The 16,897-nt window shown below is 42.8% G+C and overlaps 1 protein-coding gene across 1 annotated transcript in view; it reads left to right on the top strand.

The window, feature by feature from the left end:
* The window catches only part of SPRING1 (SREBF pathway regulator in golgi 1), a 37,883-nt gene extending 21,685 nt beyond the window's left edge, over window positions 1-16,198 (top strand). The window contains exon 8 of the transcript XR_012155106.2: window positions 5,330-16,198. The gene's annotated coding sequence lies outside the window, so the exon portion shown is untranslated. The remainder of the gene's footprint in view (window positions 1-5,329) is intronic.
* The last annotated feature ends 699 nt before the right edge of the window (window positions 16,199-16,897 follow it).

Raw genomic sequence — 16,897 nt, 5'->3', positions numbered from 1 at the left:
TTTGCATTTTGATGTTGGAACATTTAAGGTTCACAGTTTCAAGCTTTCCTCTGCAACTATGAGGTCTACAATCTTTTTCTTAAAGGAAAGCTGGGTGTGTCAGGTAATGATCTAATTCCAGAAACTGGGGCTTTAGGAGAAACACTAACTATCATAAGACTCACAATAAGATTATAAGAGGTGACACCACTGAGACCTAAGTTAGTTCTGCAGATTAATGAAGTTAAAACCCAGCTTCCTCTCTCAGCTCTGTGCTGATTCAGTAGGGCTAAGAGGAATAAATTAAATTGTCATTCAATAAGAAGATCGTTGGAACACGCACCAGGAGCAGATCTGTTAAATAAGCTGTCACTTACACAAAGTCACTTTTCTGACCCTAATAATAGGTCTTCGGGTCCTACAACTCAAAAAAATGACTTAAACAAATTTGACCCATCAAGGGCCAAATCCAGAAGACAGGATTTAGGGCTAAGTTAATGAATGTTTTGGTTGGGTAGGGGGATGAAGGTTTTAAACTGAACTGGGATTCTCCCTAACATCATTTTCAGCTTGATCCCATTTCAAACAGCTGAGAGATTCATTCCTGAAAACTAAGGTTCGTGATAGAAACTCTGCAAGGGACAAGGCCATTAAAACAAACTAAGCTATTTGTGAGCACAGATGAAATGTTTTTGATGTCCCACTGTGTGCACTTGTCACAACCATGCCACATCAAGGTTCGAGGGGGAAAGCGACTGGCTGGTAGTTGCTTAATCAGATGGAGATGTTGATTTTCAGGTAACCAAGTCAGGGTGAGGTTTGCGTGCTCTGTCGCTTTTAACATAATGAATATGCTTTTGCTTGTTTCTCATGATGGTTGCAGCAGCAGCATGTGATCTGTGTCACTGTCAAAAGGAAAGTGAGATGTAGTTAATACAGAGGTGCACAACAAAGAAATATTGATCAGGTCTCTCCATGCTATGCTTGAGTATCTGTAGTGGCAATGGATAGCGCAGCAAATAGGGATGGCAGAACAAAAAACATTGTGTCCCAAGATCAAGGACATGATGGGGCAGGCCATGTAGCTTCAGTGTTGAGCAGCACCAGTGTGGAAACAATTCAGCTCCCATCCTCAAGCGTTTTTCCCCCAAGACGCTAAATCCAAGTGAAGTGAAAGACACCTTGTTCATGTCATGAATGTGTCTCAGATATAGTAGCTATAGTGTTAAAATCAGAGGCTCGGTAAAGACAGGCTAGAGCAGATTGGCTTCTCCAAAGAGTCCCCAGTGACTCCAGAGTTTGGTGACTCCAGACACTAAAATAAAATCAAGTAGTTTATGCTTTGGTCAGTCCAGGTCAGGTATACTTTATGTAAGACATTAAGCAGTTTTAGGAGTTACCAGAGCACTTCAAAGGGAGTTATAAAATGGGTTTTGTGCTGCATCATACTGCACTGTCTACAGTAGTTATATTGCAGCTTGAATGGAATATATTTTGACAGGATGTTTTATTCTAAGATATGTGGTTTCTTTATAGAATTTTTAAATTCTCTTTTTTAAAAGCAAAAAAAATGAAACAAAAAACCAAACACATTAGACGCTAGTTGTTACATAATCAAAAAATGACAGCTAAAGTTAACTTTTTTTAACTTGACTCAACTTGTGTTTCTTAAATTTACTGTCAAAGGCACCCAGGATCTTGTATTCTTTGGTTGGAATTTTTATGATCTACATAAATTGACAATTTATGCTTTTAAGTTAATATTTAGCTATTTAAATAAGCACTCTCACTTATTTTCTCTCAGCAGTTCCCATTACAGTCAATGGGTGCTCAGCACTTCTGAAAAATGAGGACATTTATTTAGAAGCCTAACTTTAGGGTTTCATTTTATGACTGTGATTTTTAACAATAAAATAGCCTACAGTCATCACATGAGATCATAATAATTCACAACTATTTTTATTAACTAACAACTGACAAAGGGCTCCTTAAGTTGTCTGCAAGTGCAACATATCTAACTGTTCCTTCCAGTCAATTTCACTTAACAATGGATGCTTTATTTTTGGTTTTGTGCTGGAGGGAAGGAGTTGTATGCTAATGGATCTGCTAATTTCCCTCAAATCTTTCCAACTCTAGTTGTAGGTGGAAAACTCTTATTATGTAAAGTAACAGAGCTGCAATGGTAACATGGTTCCCTCCTACTTCCCACACCATCGTTGTCCCCCCCACTCCTACAGTTCTCTCCCTACTGTTGGCTTTGGCCTAGTCTACACTTAAACCATAGGTTGACCTAGCTATGTTGCTCAAGGCTATGAAAAATTTTGCACTCTGAGTACTGTAGTTAAGTCGAACTGACCCTCGCTGTAGACAGGACTAAGTCGACGGCATTTAAGGAGCCTTCCGTTGACCTAGTTACCACCTCACGGAGAGATGCATCAACTACATCGAAGGAAAAACACCTTCTGTTGACATAGGAAACATCCATGCTACGGCACTGTAGCTGTGCAGCTGTAGTCGGTAGACGTAGCTTTCATCACAACATCCCCAGGGTGATCCCTGTGTAATTCCTCATTATCTTCCCTGAATTATCTGTAAGGGCCCAATCTTGTAAACTCTCTATTTCTAGTGACTTTCATGGGAGCCTAGACTGCTGAGTATTCTCGCTGACTGCATCCTGTCCTATGACTAGTGTCCTTGTCCTTCATAGCTATGCTAATGCAGTATATTACTGTCCCTTATAATCCTTTATTATTGCACACTGAAGCATGATCTTCAACCTCGCTCCATCATTTTGCCACTGACACCGGTTTTGCCATCCTCAGTGTAATCTATCAGTGTTGTCAGTGTCATCATCCTGAACAGTATTTATTGCAGCTTGCTTTTGTCTCATCGCTGTGATTATGTGAGCTTCAGTGATTGTACTGCATCTATCACCTCATTACCGAAATAAAGTTAACGTTAATGGGAGTCATGCGGCTAACCCCCTGCTCACCGTGCTGGAAATTTATTGTCATGATGAAAAGGAGATGCATATGGATCCATTTAAAACTAGGCCAGCCATCCAGTTAATCCAGAGTTAAATCATCTTTTATATGTATAGAGTGCTTGTCGTGCGGAAGGCCCCAACGCACTTTACAAACTTTACAACGTGAAGGAGGAATTTGCTAGTAAAGCACTGCAGAAAATCTAAGTTCTAGTCTCTGTTGTACCACAGGCTTCTTCTATGACCCACATTTCTGCGTGGCTATAGCCTTTTCCTAAAGTGAATGCTGAGGAGGATCAATTTATTGTCTATAGAGCATTGTGTGATCCTTGGATAGGGGAGATACAAGAAATGCAAGTTATTACTACTTCAAACCATTTCATCTATTGGTAAAAAGCAATCACCTCTGAAGAAACGTGGCAATTACGTGAATAGCACACAACAAACCATTTAGGACAAAAACAGAAAATATTGTCTTCAGCTGAAATGGAAAGTTGAAGTTAGATCAGCAAAGTATAATAACCTAATTCACAAGATGGCCAGAACAATGAGTCATACACATCTCCTTATGTGAAGAGAATTGTGAAATCTTTAGTGACCACAAACAATGAGGAACACCCTTGGCTTTCTTGTAGCTGGGATCTCCTTCCCACTGATCACTGTGCAGGGGGATAGGTTCTTTCTTTCTTAGATTGTGAATCAGTTGCACCAGCAACCATCTTTTCATTATGTGCATGTACAGTACCTAGCACAGCGTCATCCCAATAATGAATGAGGCTTCTAGGCATTGGTGCAACACCAGTTAATAATATGAATACTATTGACTAAGAGGGACCAATATCTCCCACTGAATGTTTTCCTTCATTGTCTCCCATTGACCTAGTGACCAAGCCTGACCCTCTCTTAGCTTCTGGCTTCTGCCATGGTCACAGACTGAGTTAGAAAAGCTACACAAACTTACAACGCATTCTTAACTTAAAGTTCACCTGCTCGCTCCTCAAACAATGTAATGATGGGATAATCCATTATTACTTTTTTCCCTTTTATGTATACAAGAGATATCTCTTTTTAAAAAGGGGGAGGGGAGGGTTGGGCTTAATACCCACGCTGCTTTAAAATGTTTACTAAAAGCTTCTAAGGAGAAACAAAAATGAAAGAATTACCAACGCAAAGATGCATACTAAAATGATCTTGAAGTACTGCTCGTAGTAATAGTAATGCTTTGCACTTATTACACCTTCCACCCAAGGATCTCAAAGTATTTTCAAAAGCAAGTAAATATCTCCATTATACAGATACAGGAATTTCACCTGGTTTCATAAAGAACAAGTCACAGCTCTATTACCAGAAAGCAGAGTTTCCTAGCTGACAGATTGCTTAAATTGGTACCTTAGAATATTGAAATCCTCAACAAAATAGAAGCTGGATAGAAGCAAAGTTTCCTTGAGCCTTGTCATAGAATCATAGAAATGTAGGACTGGAAGGGACCTCAACAGGTCAGCTAGTTGAGTCCCCTACATTGAGGCAGGACTAAGTATTATCTAGACCATGCTTGACAGGTGTTTGTCTAACAAACCTGTTCTTAAAACCTCCAGTGATGGAGATTCCACAGCCTCCACAGGTAATTTGTTCCAGTGCTTAACTACCCTACAGGTAGGAAATTTTTCCTAAAGTCCACCCTAAATCTCTCATGCTGTGTGTCTTCTCTCTTTAATACCTACTGAGAATTTCAAAGCCTAATGCAAAAGTTGTTAAGTAACATTAACTCCTCTTTTGCAGATGGAGAAACAAACACAGAGTTGAGCTAACTTACACAAGGAGTCTGCAGCAGAGCTGGGAATAGAAGCCAGAACTCCTGGTTCCCAGACATTGGCCCATACTCCTGCTCTGACATACACTCTGCCTTTCAAAAATTCCTGCTATTTCGTCTGAAGGCAGCAGGCACAGTGATTCCTTCATATACGGTCTATAATTTATAAAGCACTTTGGGATATTTCAGGATGAAAAGTGGCTTATAAATATAGGTTATCATATGATTAAATTAAAGAATTTAAAAAAAACCAGCTGTTGGTGCATACTAAAACATTTTCTGTATGGGCAAGGCAGAGTTTCTGATCCTCCACTTGCAGCCCTTCAGGTCTTCCTGAACCGCTCTGAAAATACCCCCCATCAGCAGCATGTATTAACATCCCCCCACTTTTTTGTAAAGTGTACAATCCCCCAGTCCCACCTGCTTCCTGGCTTGGCTGTTCCTCTTCTTGGTGCCCAGCAAATGCCAATGTCTTGTTGAGTTAGCTCTGCTATAAATCACAGTGTCACCACTTAGCTGGTAGAAGTGATTTAATTAATGTGTTGTGCCATCCCCAGAGTCTCTCCCCACCTGACTGCTAATCAACCTTCATCAGCAGGAGGAAAATGCAGCCCTTCTTCTTAGAATCACATAGGAGAAGCTGAAGGAAAGACTGTTAATTGCAGCTCATCTCTAACCTATAATCTGCTTCTTCAATTCTGCTGTCCTAGTCTCTGACAAACTGGAGAAAAGACCAAGTGCATTAATGCAGATGTTATATAGTGTCATATTGGACATCATTTCCATCCTGGAACCATGTAGCTGCTGAAACTCTTAACAGGATCCTGTTAGGTGCGTAAGTATTTGAGCCACTTTTACAGCCTGCATACCAGATGGGATGAAATAATCAGTTTACCTTATAAACCCTGCCCACATAGTGGACACATTTCATGGTTCTACAGCACAGCATAATGATCACTTCAGATCACTGAGCCAAACGTGCCCAAGCCAGTAAGGAATTATAGGGTAGACAAGGGGCTCTCAACCTTTCCAGACTACTGTACCCCTTCTCAGGCATCTGATTTGTCTTGTGTACCCCCAAGTTTCACCTCACTTTTAAAAACTTACAAAATCAGACATAAAAATACAAAAGTGTCACAAGCACACTATTACTGAAAAAAAGCTGACTTTCTCACGTTTACCATATAATTATAAAATAAATCAGTTGGAATATAAATACTGTACTTACATTTCAGTGTATAGTAGTATAAACAAATCGTTGTCTTTGTAATTTTAGTTTGTACTGACTTTGCTAGTGCTTTTTACATAGCCTGTTGTAAAACTAGGCAAATATCTAGAGGAGTTGGTGTAACCCCTGGAAGACCTCTGTGTACCCCCAGCAGTACGTGTACCCCTGGCTGAGAACCAGTGGGGTAGACCAGGTAATGCATTGGCTCCCTTGGAGCCTTTTCTTGCTGTGAGGTAAACAATAGGTGATTTTCAAATTAGAATATACACGGGTCACAACAATGATTTTATTGCCGAAGGGCCCCCTTACCTAACAGTAAAGCTTGGTGTACTGAAAAACAATGCAATAAAACAATATAAGGGGGGAGGGTTGAAAACATGATCTGTATTTGGCATTCTTGAGCCCATGTCTAATTATACTAATAAACAACCGGGAGGGTCTGAAAAAAAGGGGAGAGGAGAGTTTATAAATAGCCAGCTGCACTCTCAAAAAAACCAGCTACTTTGCATGTTTGTGTCATTTAACAGTTAAGAAGGAGATTAGGGGAGCAACCCATAGGCCACAGAGCTCATGCAGCTAAGCCTGAACCTCCTGCTGGGTTCAGATACAATGATGGGCTCTCTCAGCGTGGGATGGTGCCATATGATAGACTGTGTGGTTCAGTCGTTAGGACAGGAACTCGAGGGGCCTGGTGTCTATTCTTGGCTCTGCCACAGATTACCTATAGGACCTTTAGCAAGTCACTTCACTGCTCTGCACCACAGGGTTTTCAGCGATTAAAAATGGGAAGAGAAACAAGTGTAATGAAAGAAAGGTCCTTGAGAATCTCCTCTGCTGGGGTTCCCATGGCTCCACTTGATGTTCTTATATAATTAATCCTAGTTAGGCCAACCCTCCTGACACAAAACATATTTAACTTGGCAAGTAAATCCCTTTGCAGGCTAGCCCAATGTCCCTATGGCTATGGTCTTTACTAACATGCAAGAGACTTGGATTCAGTTCCGCTCTGGTGCATTCATCCCTCTGGCAGGGTACACCTCAGTGCAGCAACTCCGCCAGTTGGTGGAGAAGCTGCATCAAAGGGAGTCTTGCTCAGTCCACCACCTAATAAAGGATGTGGAAAGGAGGAGAAGTGAGGGGAGGAAATTACAAAGAGTGCATCCATGATCATTAATGTTCACCCAGCCAAATGAGAGAAAGAGAGGAAATTCACACCCATGAGCGAAGTGTTTTTCTAGCAGTTAGAGCAGGAGGGCGGGAGTCAGGACTCCTGGGTTCTATAGCTGACTCTATCATCAATTTGCTGTGCGCCTTATGTGAGATAATTAACCTGTCTGTGCCTATGTTTCTCCCAGCTATAATATTTACCCACCACAGAGGTGTATTATGAGAAACAAGGGCAAACCCTACTCACCCTATTCAAGTAATTAATCCCATTGGAGCCCATGGGCCCTGATCGTTCTCCTGTTAAAGTCAATGGGGCTGCTTTGGTCAACTAGCATTTGGCCGAATGTCTTTGAATTCCTCATGTGATTGACACTACATAAGTTCAGTGCATTAATGCTTCAGCCACTCTGCCTGCACACCCAACACGGCTTAGCATAGTTTACTCCAGGAAAGCTCTGCCTAGACCTAGTCCAACACCCTACTGAAAGCAGGGCCAATTCCCAATTTTTGCCCCAGATCCCTAAACGGCCCCCTCAAGGATTAAGCTCACAACCCTGCGTTTAGCAGGCCAATGCTCAAACCACTGAGCTATCCCTCTCCCCTTTATTTAAAAGGTTTCTTAGATGCTTTTAAATAAATTTATTTATTAGAAGAACTAGGTCTTGGTTTTTATCTTATCCATCACATATTATTTGACACAAAAGGAGATATTATTATGCTCCCAATTAAAATAGTATGAAAACAGGTAGGCAGAATATTCAAGAAGCAGCTCTTTCCCTAACACAGTGCTAATTTTCTGGGTTAATTTATGTGTTTTGTTCCACTTTCATCCCGTGAACTAGAAGCAAAGTCAAATCCCCTTCCTATTACTTCTTATCTTGATGGTCTTTTGTTTTGCACTGTAATGTCCCTTAGGAAACTTCCTCTCTGCATAGGAAAGGAGTTTGCTGTGAAAGCAACTCTTCACTCTGCTTTGCCTTTCAGCATCAGTCATCTCCGGAAGGAGAAACTCTCTAATTTCTGGAGCAATAAAGTGCCTGACCTCGCTGTAATTATCAAATGAACCAGTAGAGAAAGAAATACTTGTTTAAACCTTTTCTATCCTCCCTACCCTTTCCCCAGCTTTCTCAAGGGAACTGAAAGATTGGCACCAGGGCGGATTGCTAACAAGCCACAAAAATTCACCATGGGGCCAGATTTTGCTCTTAAAATTGTTCCAACTGGGAATCAGTCCAGTTAAATCAGTGGAGTTACTGTAGATTTACACCAGTGTAACTGAGAGCAGAATTTGACTCCTCAGGTTTTTTGGGGAGGGATACTGAACACTACTTCTATGAATTTGTTCTCTCATGGAAAGTACAAGCCAGGCCTTGTCTAGTCTTTAAACCCTCTCTAGTACAGTTATTTAGGCAAAGTGGAATACCTTCACCTGTAGGGATTCGGGAACCCCACATCAGAGTATCCCTCAGCTCAGAGTAAGCATGCGCAGGGTGTGTGAGACCCAAGTTCACATCTGTTCTCCCCACCATGCAGAAAGAGGACTTCCCTCACTCTCCTACATCCCAGGAAGTACTCTACTATGGGGCTAAATGTTATAAGGTGAAGGCCAGTGCCTCCTCCTCTGGCTGTTTCACATAGAATGAAGTAGGCATCTAATTCATTCTCCCAAAAATTACTTAAATGCTGAAGCTGCCTGAGTCCAGGAGAGGGGTTCCCATTTGTGGATTGCTAGCAGAGATAGGCACCTCCCGGTGGCTGGGATAGAAGCACCGAGCTCTGAGAGCAGTGGGGTTTAGGACACATCCCTCTTCTTGGCATCTCGCATAGGCTACTTTAGGTGGCTCCCTGCCTAGCACACTGGCTTTTGTGGATTGCATTCTTAGCCCTGGTCTACCGGGGGGGGCGGTGTTCGACCTAAGGTATGCAACTTCAGCAACTAGTGTAGCTGAAGTCGGCGTATCTTAGGTCGACTTACCTGGCTGTGCTTTATTAGCTCTCTGGTCATTATGGCTGATTGCTTATCATAGCAAAAAGTGGGGAAAGTTATAGGTAAAATGCAAAAGTGACAACTATTGTTTTGAAAGTTATTTTTATTTTGCATTTCTATTACTGTAGTGCCTAAGGGTTCTTATAAGGGCCCTATTGGGCTAGGCACTGTCCAAACATGTAATAAAAAGACAGTCCTTGTCCCAAATAGCTTGCAGTCTATAATGGCACACAGCATTAAACTGTTATGGGAAATCATGTAAAAGCCTGGTAAACATCCTTTGCAATCAAAATGATTTTAAATAATTTAAAGTGGGATTTTCAAAAATGAAAATCCTCAAAGGCATTTAAGTGTCTAACTCCCATTGAATGGGAAATGAAAGATAGACATCCAAACACCATTGAGGATCTGGGCCTAAATAGCTTAAGAACACAAATCCTTTTGTTTTTTAAAATGGTACTTGTGCTCTGAAGTCATTTAAGGTTTTGAAAATCTCACCCTTAATAATTAACTAATTGTTTAAAGCCATTGCTAAACCCATACCCCATTAAACTGGCCACATCATACAGAGAGTGCCATGTTTTTAAAAATTCATTGAGGAGTTTTGCTCAGAACAGTGCTTAATTTGTGCCAGGGCTCAGCTCCAGCACCTCTGGACTTGCCTTGTCAGTTATGAAAAGTAAAAAAAATTACTGGAGCCCTGGCACTCTCTTTCATTACGAATTAAGCACTTGCTCAGTAGCAGGGTGAATGAGATGACATGGGGCACGGGTCACTTGCAGGTTTAAACTAGTGTAAATGGTGAATTCTCTGTAACTTGAAGTCTTTAAACCATGATTTGAGGACTTCAGTAACTCAGCCAGAGGTGATGGGATCTATTTCAGGGGTGGGTGAGCGAGGTTCTGTGGCCTGCAGTGTGCAGGAGGTCAGAGAAGATGATCACAATTATCCCTTCTGACCTTAAAGTCTATGAGACACAAATTGTGACTGTAGATGAAAAACTTCAGATAGTCAGTTTGTGTCACTGAAAGTCATGACCCTCACCCAGCCTCACTTTTAAAGAATTAAAGCTGAGATCGCTATCGCGTGGTCCACGTGGTCTGCAAGATGGTCTGTGGTGCCCATGTTATCAGCACAGAGGTATGGGCTGCCGATTCCAACACTCAGCATGTTCCGTCTTGGACCAAGCTGCCTCCAAGCAAAAGCAAGATTCTTCTGTGTGCAAAAGTAACTTCTTGTCTTCTTGGCTCTCCTTTTCTTGGCTGAGATCAGAATCCATCCAAAACCACACATATGACATCACAGACTGTTGCCATGGAAATGACTGATATCCTAATTTCACCATGGTAGTTTTAGAAAGAAGATGCTGAAGGAGGAGCAGGCAGATAATGAGAAACAAAACAAAAATGAATGCAAATTTGCCAAAATAAATGAATGAGCCACCTGAAAGAGGAGTGAATTGACAGCTCCTCTTCGAGCTCTGAGCACGTTTCCTAGGGAGAGAGATATTTATTAATTGTGGGGGCACATTGTCATTTCTGAAGGAATCAGCAATGCAAAGGGGTTTTTTGTTTTCGGGCGGGGGGGCGGCTCTGCCACATTTCTGTCTCTCTCACCTTCTCATTTTTGTGTGTGCACTAAGTGGCACGTGCTGAGCGTAGCCTTGGGATGTGTCATCATGATAAATCACTTTGGGTGGGATTCATATTTTTCCCCCACCTGAAGCTGCCAGCAAGACACATTTTAATAGTTGCAAGTGAAAGTCTGCAACATCCTCTGCCACTTCCACTCCCTCTCTCACACCCTGAAAATATTGATTAAGTAAACCCCCAATACCTGCCTGTAGGGAAGCTTGTCCTGTTTTAATTTTAGCTCCTGGTGAATAAATCCAGTGGTGGTGTCTAGTAACTATAAACACTGGCTCACAGGCCCTCTACATGTGGGCAAGTCTGTTTCTCTGCCCCCCTCTGCTGCTCATACCCAAGGACCTCAAAGTTTTTTACAGCATTCATGAATGAAGCCTCACAACTTTCCAATTAAGTCGGTATTACCCCCATTTTACCAGCTGGGAAATCAAGGCACAGAGGAGTTAACGTGACTTGGCTGAGATCAAATAGAAAATCTATGGCAGGGCTGCAGTCCCCTGGTCTAACCACTAGAACAGACTGCTTGATGTTTCAAAGTAAACTAGGGAAATGTCTTTCCCATCAGATTTCTGGGTAGGAGAGAAGAAAAGGGGCTTAAATAAAAATAAATTCTACACCTGGATAAAAATAAATTCTACACCTTTAAAACTGTCAGAATAAGGGGGATGAGATGGCTTTGGGCTTGTTACTAGGAGGTAGATGCTCACCCTGCTATGCTGTTAGCTTAACCCCAACTTACATCAATAGCAAAGGATGGCTTTCACCCTGATAGCGCTTTCTCGGGGTCTGTTTCCATATACTTCAGTGGGTCACAGTCCAGTTCCCTAGGAGAACTCTGGTCACATCCTAGCAGGAACACATATGGGTAAATTAAGCAGTGAGGAATAGGACTGAATAGACAGAGAGTGACATGCCCTCTTCTCCCTACATATGGTTGGCCCCTCCAGATCAGGGCTGAGATACATGTTTGGGGAAACTTCCCTTGCTGCTGTCCATGGTGTACCTGTCTGGTGAATACATAAACTAAAGTCTCCAGGGTACTTAGGTTGGCATCTTTCTGTCCACAGTTCTCTACTCGATGTCGCTCTGGTTACCTTGTTCTAAATCTTATGACCCCACTCCATTTCCAATTATCTCTTTTGTTTGTCCCCAGGACTTAGTTGAACTCCATGTTGTTTTGGCCTCTGCCCTCCTTTGAGGGGAAGGTCATTGTCATCCCCGTGGGTGGAGACTCCTGGGGCTCTACCTCCCACTCCAGCTGTCTAATTGACTGGCATCTTTCTGGCATCTTACACCTGCTCTAAACTCACACCCATACAAGTCATTTTAAAAAGTCCCCAGAGGCCTTTGTGTTTCAGAGTTTTTTTAGAACTGCATTCCTATTATCCCTTTCTTTTGTACTTTGCATTGCAGATTGGGGCATGCAGTGGCTGTGCTGGTTTCCAATTTTTTATTTTCTTGTAGCAGGCTTGGAAAATGCAGATACTTCCACTAATTAAAAAAAAAAAAAAAAAAAGATGTTCTGCTTTAATTTATCACCCGCTCGTTGTCCCTGCTCTGCTCCTTTTGAGCACAGTGTACTCTGGAGCAAACAGGGCTTGAACCATTGGTCTCCCTTAATCTCTGCATGTTCTAGAGTTCATAACAAAGTAAGAGGGTTTTGTTTGTCCCCTTAAAATCACAAGCGTGACGTTAGGGCTGATAAAACTTGAGGGGCAGAGAGCACTGTCTTGAGCCAGGTGTTTTAAGATGAAGGACACAGACATCACAGTAAGACCCTTACAAGCTCCCTTCCTTCTGCCCCTGCCCTAGATTTGTACTTGCAACTCAATACTGATGTGCAGCTCCCCCGCTATTTAATATTAATGCCTAGGTGCTACATAGCGCTTTCCATCAGTAGATTTCAAAGAGAGGTCACTATCATCCCCATTTTATAAATGGAGAAACTGAGGCACAAAGAGGTGAGGGGACTTATCCAAAGTCACCCAGCAGGCCAGTGGCAGCACCAGGAATAGAACACAACTCTTCTGGGTCCTAGCCCAGCAAGTATGTCAGTTTTGAACCTCCAATCTCTGCGGCATTTTCTCTGGGCAATTAAGGAATGATGCTGATGTGCTCTGAAGAGAAATCAATCACACAAAGTCATCTAGTCATACACTAGAAAGAACCTAACTATGAGGCAATGCCTTGGAGAACTAAGAAGCTTGTAGCAAAGAGAATTAGCACATACTAAATACATAGTCCATCAAAGTTGAAGAGGACTCCTGGAGTAGCATGGAAAGCTCTCTCGCTCTTTGTAGTGAACAGTACTAATCAAAGAAGCCATTAGCATTGCACCATTGCATAAATGGACTGTGTAGCTAAGTGTACTGAATGGAGAGATACGAACACATTCTACAGACATTTGTGCCTAGGCCCCAGAGGTTGGCAGGGGAGTTAACACTCTCCCATAGCAGGAAAAGAAAACAGCTGCATGCCTCAAGTGCCAGAGTAGGCCAGCTGCAGTAAATTAAGCAATTACCTCAGCAGCCTGTGAAAGAAATGTGTTCTGAGGGGTGGAACTCTGCTTGCCAGCATCCTTTGTTTTATGAAAGTACTATTTTGGCTAGGCCCCTTTAGCGTTCAGGGCAAGCTAACTTTTTTGGCTCCTTAGTTAGAAGCTGTGACTATGAAAAGTGTTTGTTTTCACCAGGCTCCATAGGCCTGGATCTATTGGTCAGTTATAATTTGATATTCTGCAGTCTTGATTGTTTGCTCCTAACTATGCATTACCAAAACTGTCGCAGCCCTTCATAAGCTAATATGTCAGTATATTCTGAAGTGAATGTAGGCTGTGGGAGAGAATGGATGACTGCTTTACTTTGAAGGTTGTGAGCACAGATGTTTAGCTCAGCAGATGGCAGACCCTTGCTAGCAGTAGGCCACAAATAGCATGCAGTGTTCTCCTTGCACTTATTGCTCCAGCAGATGGAGATGTCTAGAGAGAAGTGGGTTCTACTTGTATTTCAGTGTTCCGCAAATGTGCCCTTCCTTCTGTGTGGTATGTGCTGCTCTGCTCTCAGTACAGTAGACTGTCATAGAGAATCTAAGAATCTTGGCTGGCTTACAGTCTGCTTGAGGCTTTTCTTGTACTAGTTCTTTGCTTTGTGCATGTTTTTTTAAACCACACAGAACATTTAATTTCACTAATGAATGAATCAGAATGAGCAAAAGGAGCCCAGCCATGGTGTATGGACACTGTATCTAACTTTGCTTAGTAGCTATACTTCTTCTTTTTTACCATGCACTTATCAATAGAAACTACCCTCTTCTTAAGGCTACCATTCATTTTAATGATGCAGAGGGAGATAAAATAGCAGCCAGGGCTTCTGGCACCAGGTTTGATTAGCAGTGAAAATGTTGGGGGATGAGCAACACACCAGTATTAATCTGTGAGCCTTCCATGCGTCCGTCCAGGGCAGTTGGCGTTTGGTTACCACAAGCCTACAGTGCAGTGACAGTACGTGAAAGGAATGAGTCGTTCATGAGGACTTGGGTGACACAGTGGGTTGGTTATCGTTTTGTTCCTTGTTGAGGTGGTGGGCTCAGGTCCTGAGGCAAAGGGGCTACTTCCTGGTGCTGAAAAGGAAAGCACCCACGGTGGGCAGGTAAATGGATTTAAAGTGCACTTGCATACGTGGACACACTTCAGTTTCGCTGGGTAGCCAGCTAGTGAAAGTGATACTTGGTTATAAGGAGTGATTATTTACTTACTTCATAGGTATCCTGGTTTCCCTTTGGGGTGGTCTCAGAGGGTTCACTCCCTGCTGGTGGCATCTCCTTCGGGCCATCCTGGGGAATTAATTCCAGCCAGGCATTGCACCCTCCCCGGTGGTGACTCTCTTGTTATCCTCTCACCCTGTAGACCCCTCACTCCAGGGACTGCAACCTCCTCTTCATGACTTGGCTCTCTGTCCAGGTCACCAGATATACCCCTCCCCCACTTCCAGGGTATCAAAGTATTTTCAGCACAAATCGTCGCAGGCAGTCTACTGTCCTCTGCCTCATCTGTGCCACATCCCCAGTGGCTGGTAGAGGAACCCAGGCCTGCCCTTTACTCCAGGTTCCAGCTTAGGGACCCTCCAGTTAGCAGCTAAGGCCTGTACTGTTGTACTTTGCTGCTCTTTCCCTGAGCCTTCTCCTGTCTTCCTGGCTTCCCATCTCTGGGTTTGCTAGCCTCCCAACTTCTTCCTCTCAGGGATTAAAGATGGACTGCCTCTGTAGTCCTCAGCACAGATCCATCCTTCCAGGGTGTGACTTCAGCTCCCTTCTAGTGGCAGCTTCCTATCTTATATAGGCCCCACCTCTTCCTCCTCAGCTGGGCCTGTTCTACTTCAATCCCTGCTCCCTGTCTCCTTCTCCAGGTGAAGTCTGAGCCATCTTAACCCTTCCAGGCCTTGTGGGGGATGTTCATCTCACCACGGATGGGAAGAGGGTGTCCTTTGCTTGCAGAGGAAAAGGAGTGAAGCCCTACTTCTGAATGTCTGGCAATCTGCTAGTCTCTATGCTGCCTACCAGCACCTGTTCCTCCTTCAAACATGTTGGCAATGTGAAGTCTGTCCTGTCACAGTAATGTGCTTACAATTTAATGGATTGTCCTGAACAACCAACTTGGTCCCCCATCACTGAATGAGGGCTCCCAGGTGTGCATTTATGTATCCTGTGGAGGAGAGGTGGGGAAACTTGACAAATTGAACAGCCAACCCACTCCAAGCTATCATGTTTCTATATGGCTTCTTGAGATGTTCTACAATAAATAAATTAAATAAATCATTTTCTCCCTCTTGTGCACTAAACACTGTGAATCTGATTTGCTTTGCACTGTATGTAACTCTTAGATTTCTCTCTGCCTCCCAAATGCTTAGCAGCTGTAAGTTCCAAAATAGGAAGCAGAGATCCAATATGCCAAGCAATTATTTTTTGTTTGTTGCCCATGCTACTATTGATCTAAAAATCTTCTTAGGGGGCAAAGGGGAACACTTTGGCCGTCTATCTGATGCCACTGTTATTTCACACCACCTCAAAATAAATACTTCCAGTTAAGGTTGGAGAGAACACAACAGTATCATTTTGACAGCTGGCTTCATCACGCATTGAACCAACAGAAGGGAGCACTAAAACAGCCTGCAGCAGAAAAGGCAACCGACGGTAAGTCGTCTGAGACAAGGAGGGCAGCTGAGCTGCAACAAGAGAGACCTTTTATTAATTCTGACCTCCAAATGTGCAGTGATCACCAAAGGTGGTCAGGCTCAAAGATGCCTTTCACATTCCCAAGGGTGTGCCAGCTGGTCACTTAGGCTCAGATCCTCTAAGGTATTTAGTGCCTAACTCCCCATTCCCACGCTGGATCAGACCATGGATCTATCTAGTTCAATATTCGGTCTCCATCCATGGCCAACATGAAACCCTGGAAAAGAAGGTGAAAGAACCTTGCAGTAAACCATTAAGGAATAATTTGTTCATGTGGAGAGCTTCTCCCTAACCTCTGTTAGTTAGAGGTATGGTCCTGAGGCATGAAGCTTTTCTGATCGTGACCAGACAGGTCAACTCCACTTCATTGCTTTCCCTTTTGAACAGCTTCGTAGCTTGAACAGCAGCATCCTTATAGATCTTCAAAAGAATTTGGGCCAGATTTTCAAGAGATCCCAGCACACAAATTCAAGGACAGACTTTTGAGAGAACTCAGCCTGACTTTGAGTGCTGATCTCTGTCTTGAAAGTCTGATTTTTAATGTTTTGACACAGACATATACCTGTGTCTGACAGCTTTCTCTTCAAAGATTAAATGTTGTAGTTTCTGGACCAGTGAAGCAGTAGGAAACATAGTTATAGTGAATGGCTTCTTGTCAAAGTAGAGTGAAGACAATAGTTGTGTGTCCTAGGGGTGGGTGTTGACTAGCATTTTAAATAGACTAATGGCTTGGAGGAAATGGACATGAAGTTTTGAAGTTTGTGGGTGAATGTGGGTTTGAAGCTATGGGGGGTTGCGATACCCAACTAGACAAAGTAAATCAGAAGGCCAAGCATTATAACAACATATTAAATTCATTTGCTGTCAT

Source organism: Lepidochelys kempii, chromosome 15 (genome assembly GCF_965140285.1).
Source record: "Lepidochelys kempii isolate rLepKem1 chromosome 15, rLepKem1.hap1, whole genome shotgun sequence".
Lineage (NCBI taxonomy): Eukaryota > Metazoa > Chordata > Testudines > Cheloniidae > Lepidochelys > Lepidochelys kempii.
The sequence above is the reverse complement of the archived record's forward strand: the minus strand, read 5'-3'. Positions and strand labels throughout refer to the sequence as shown.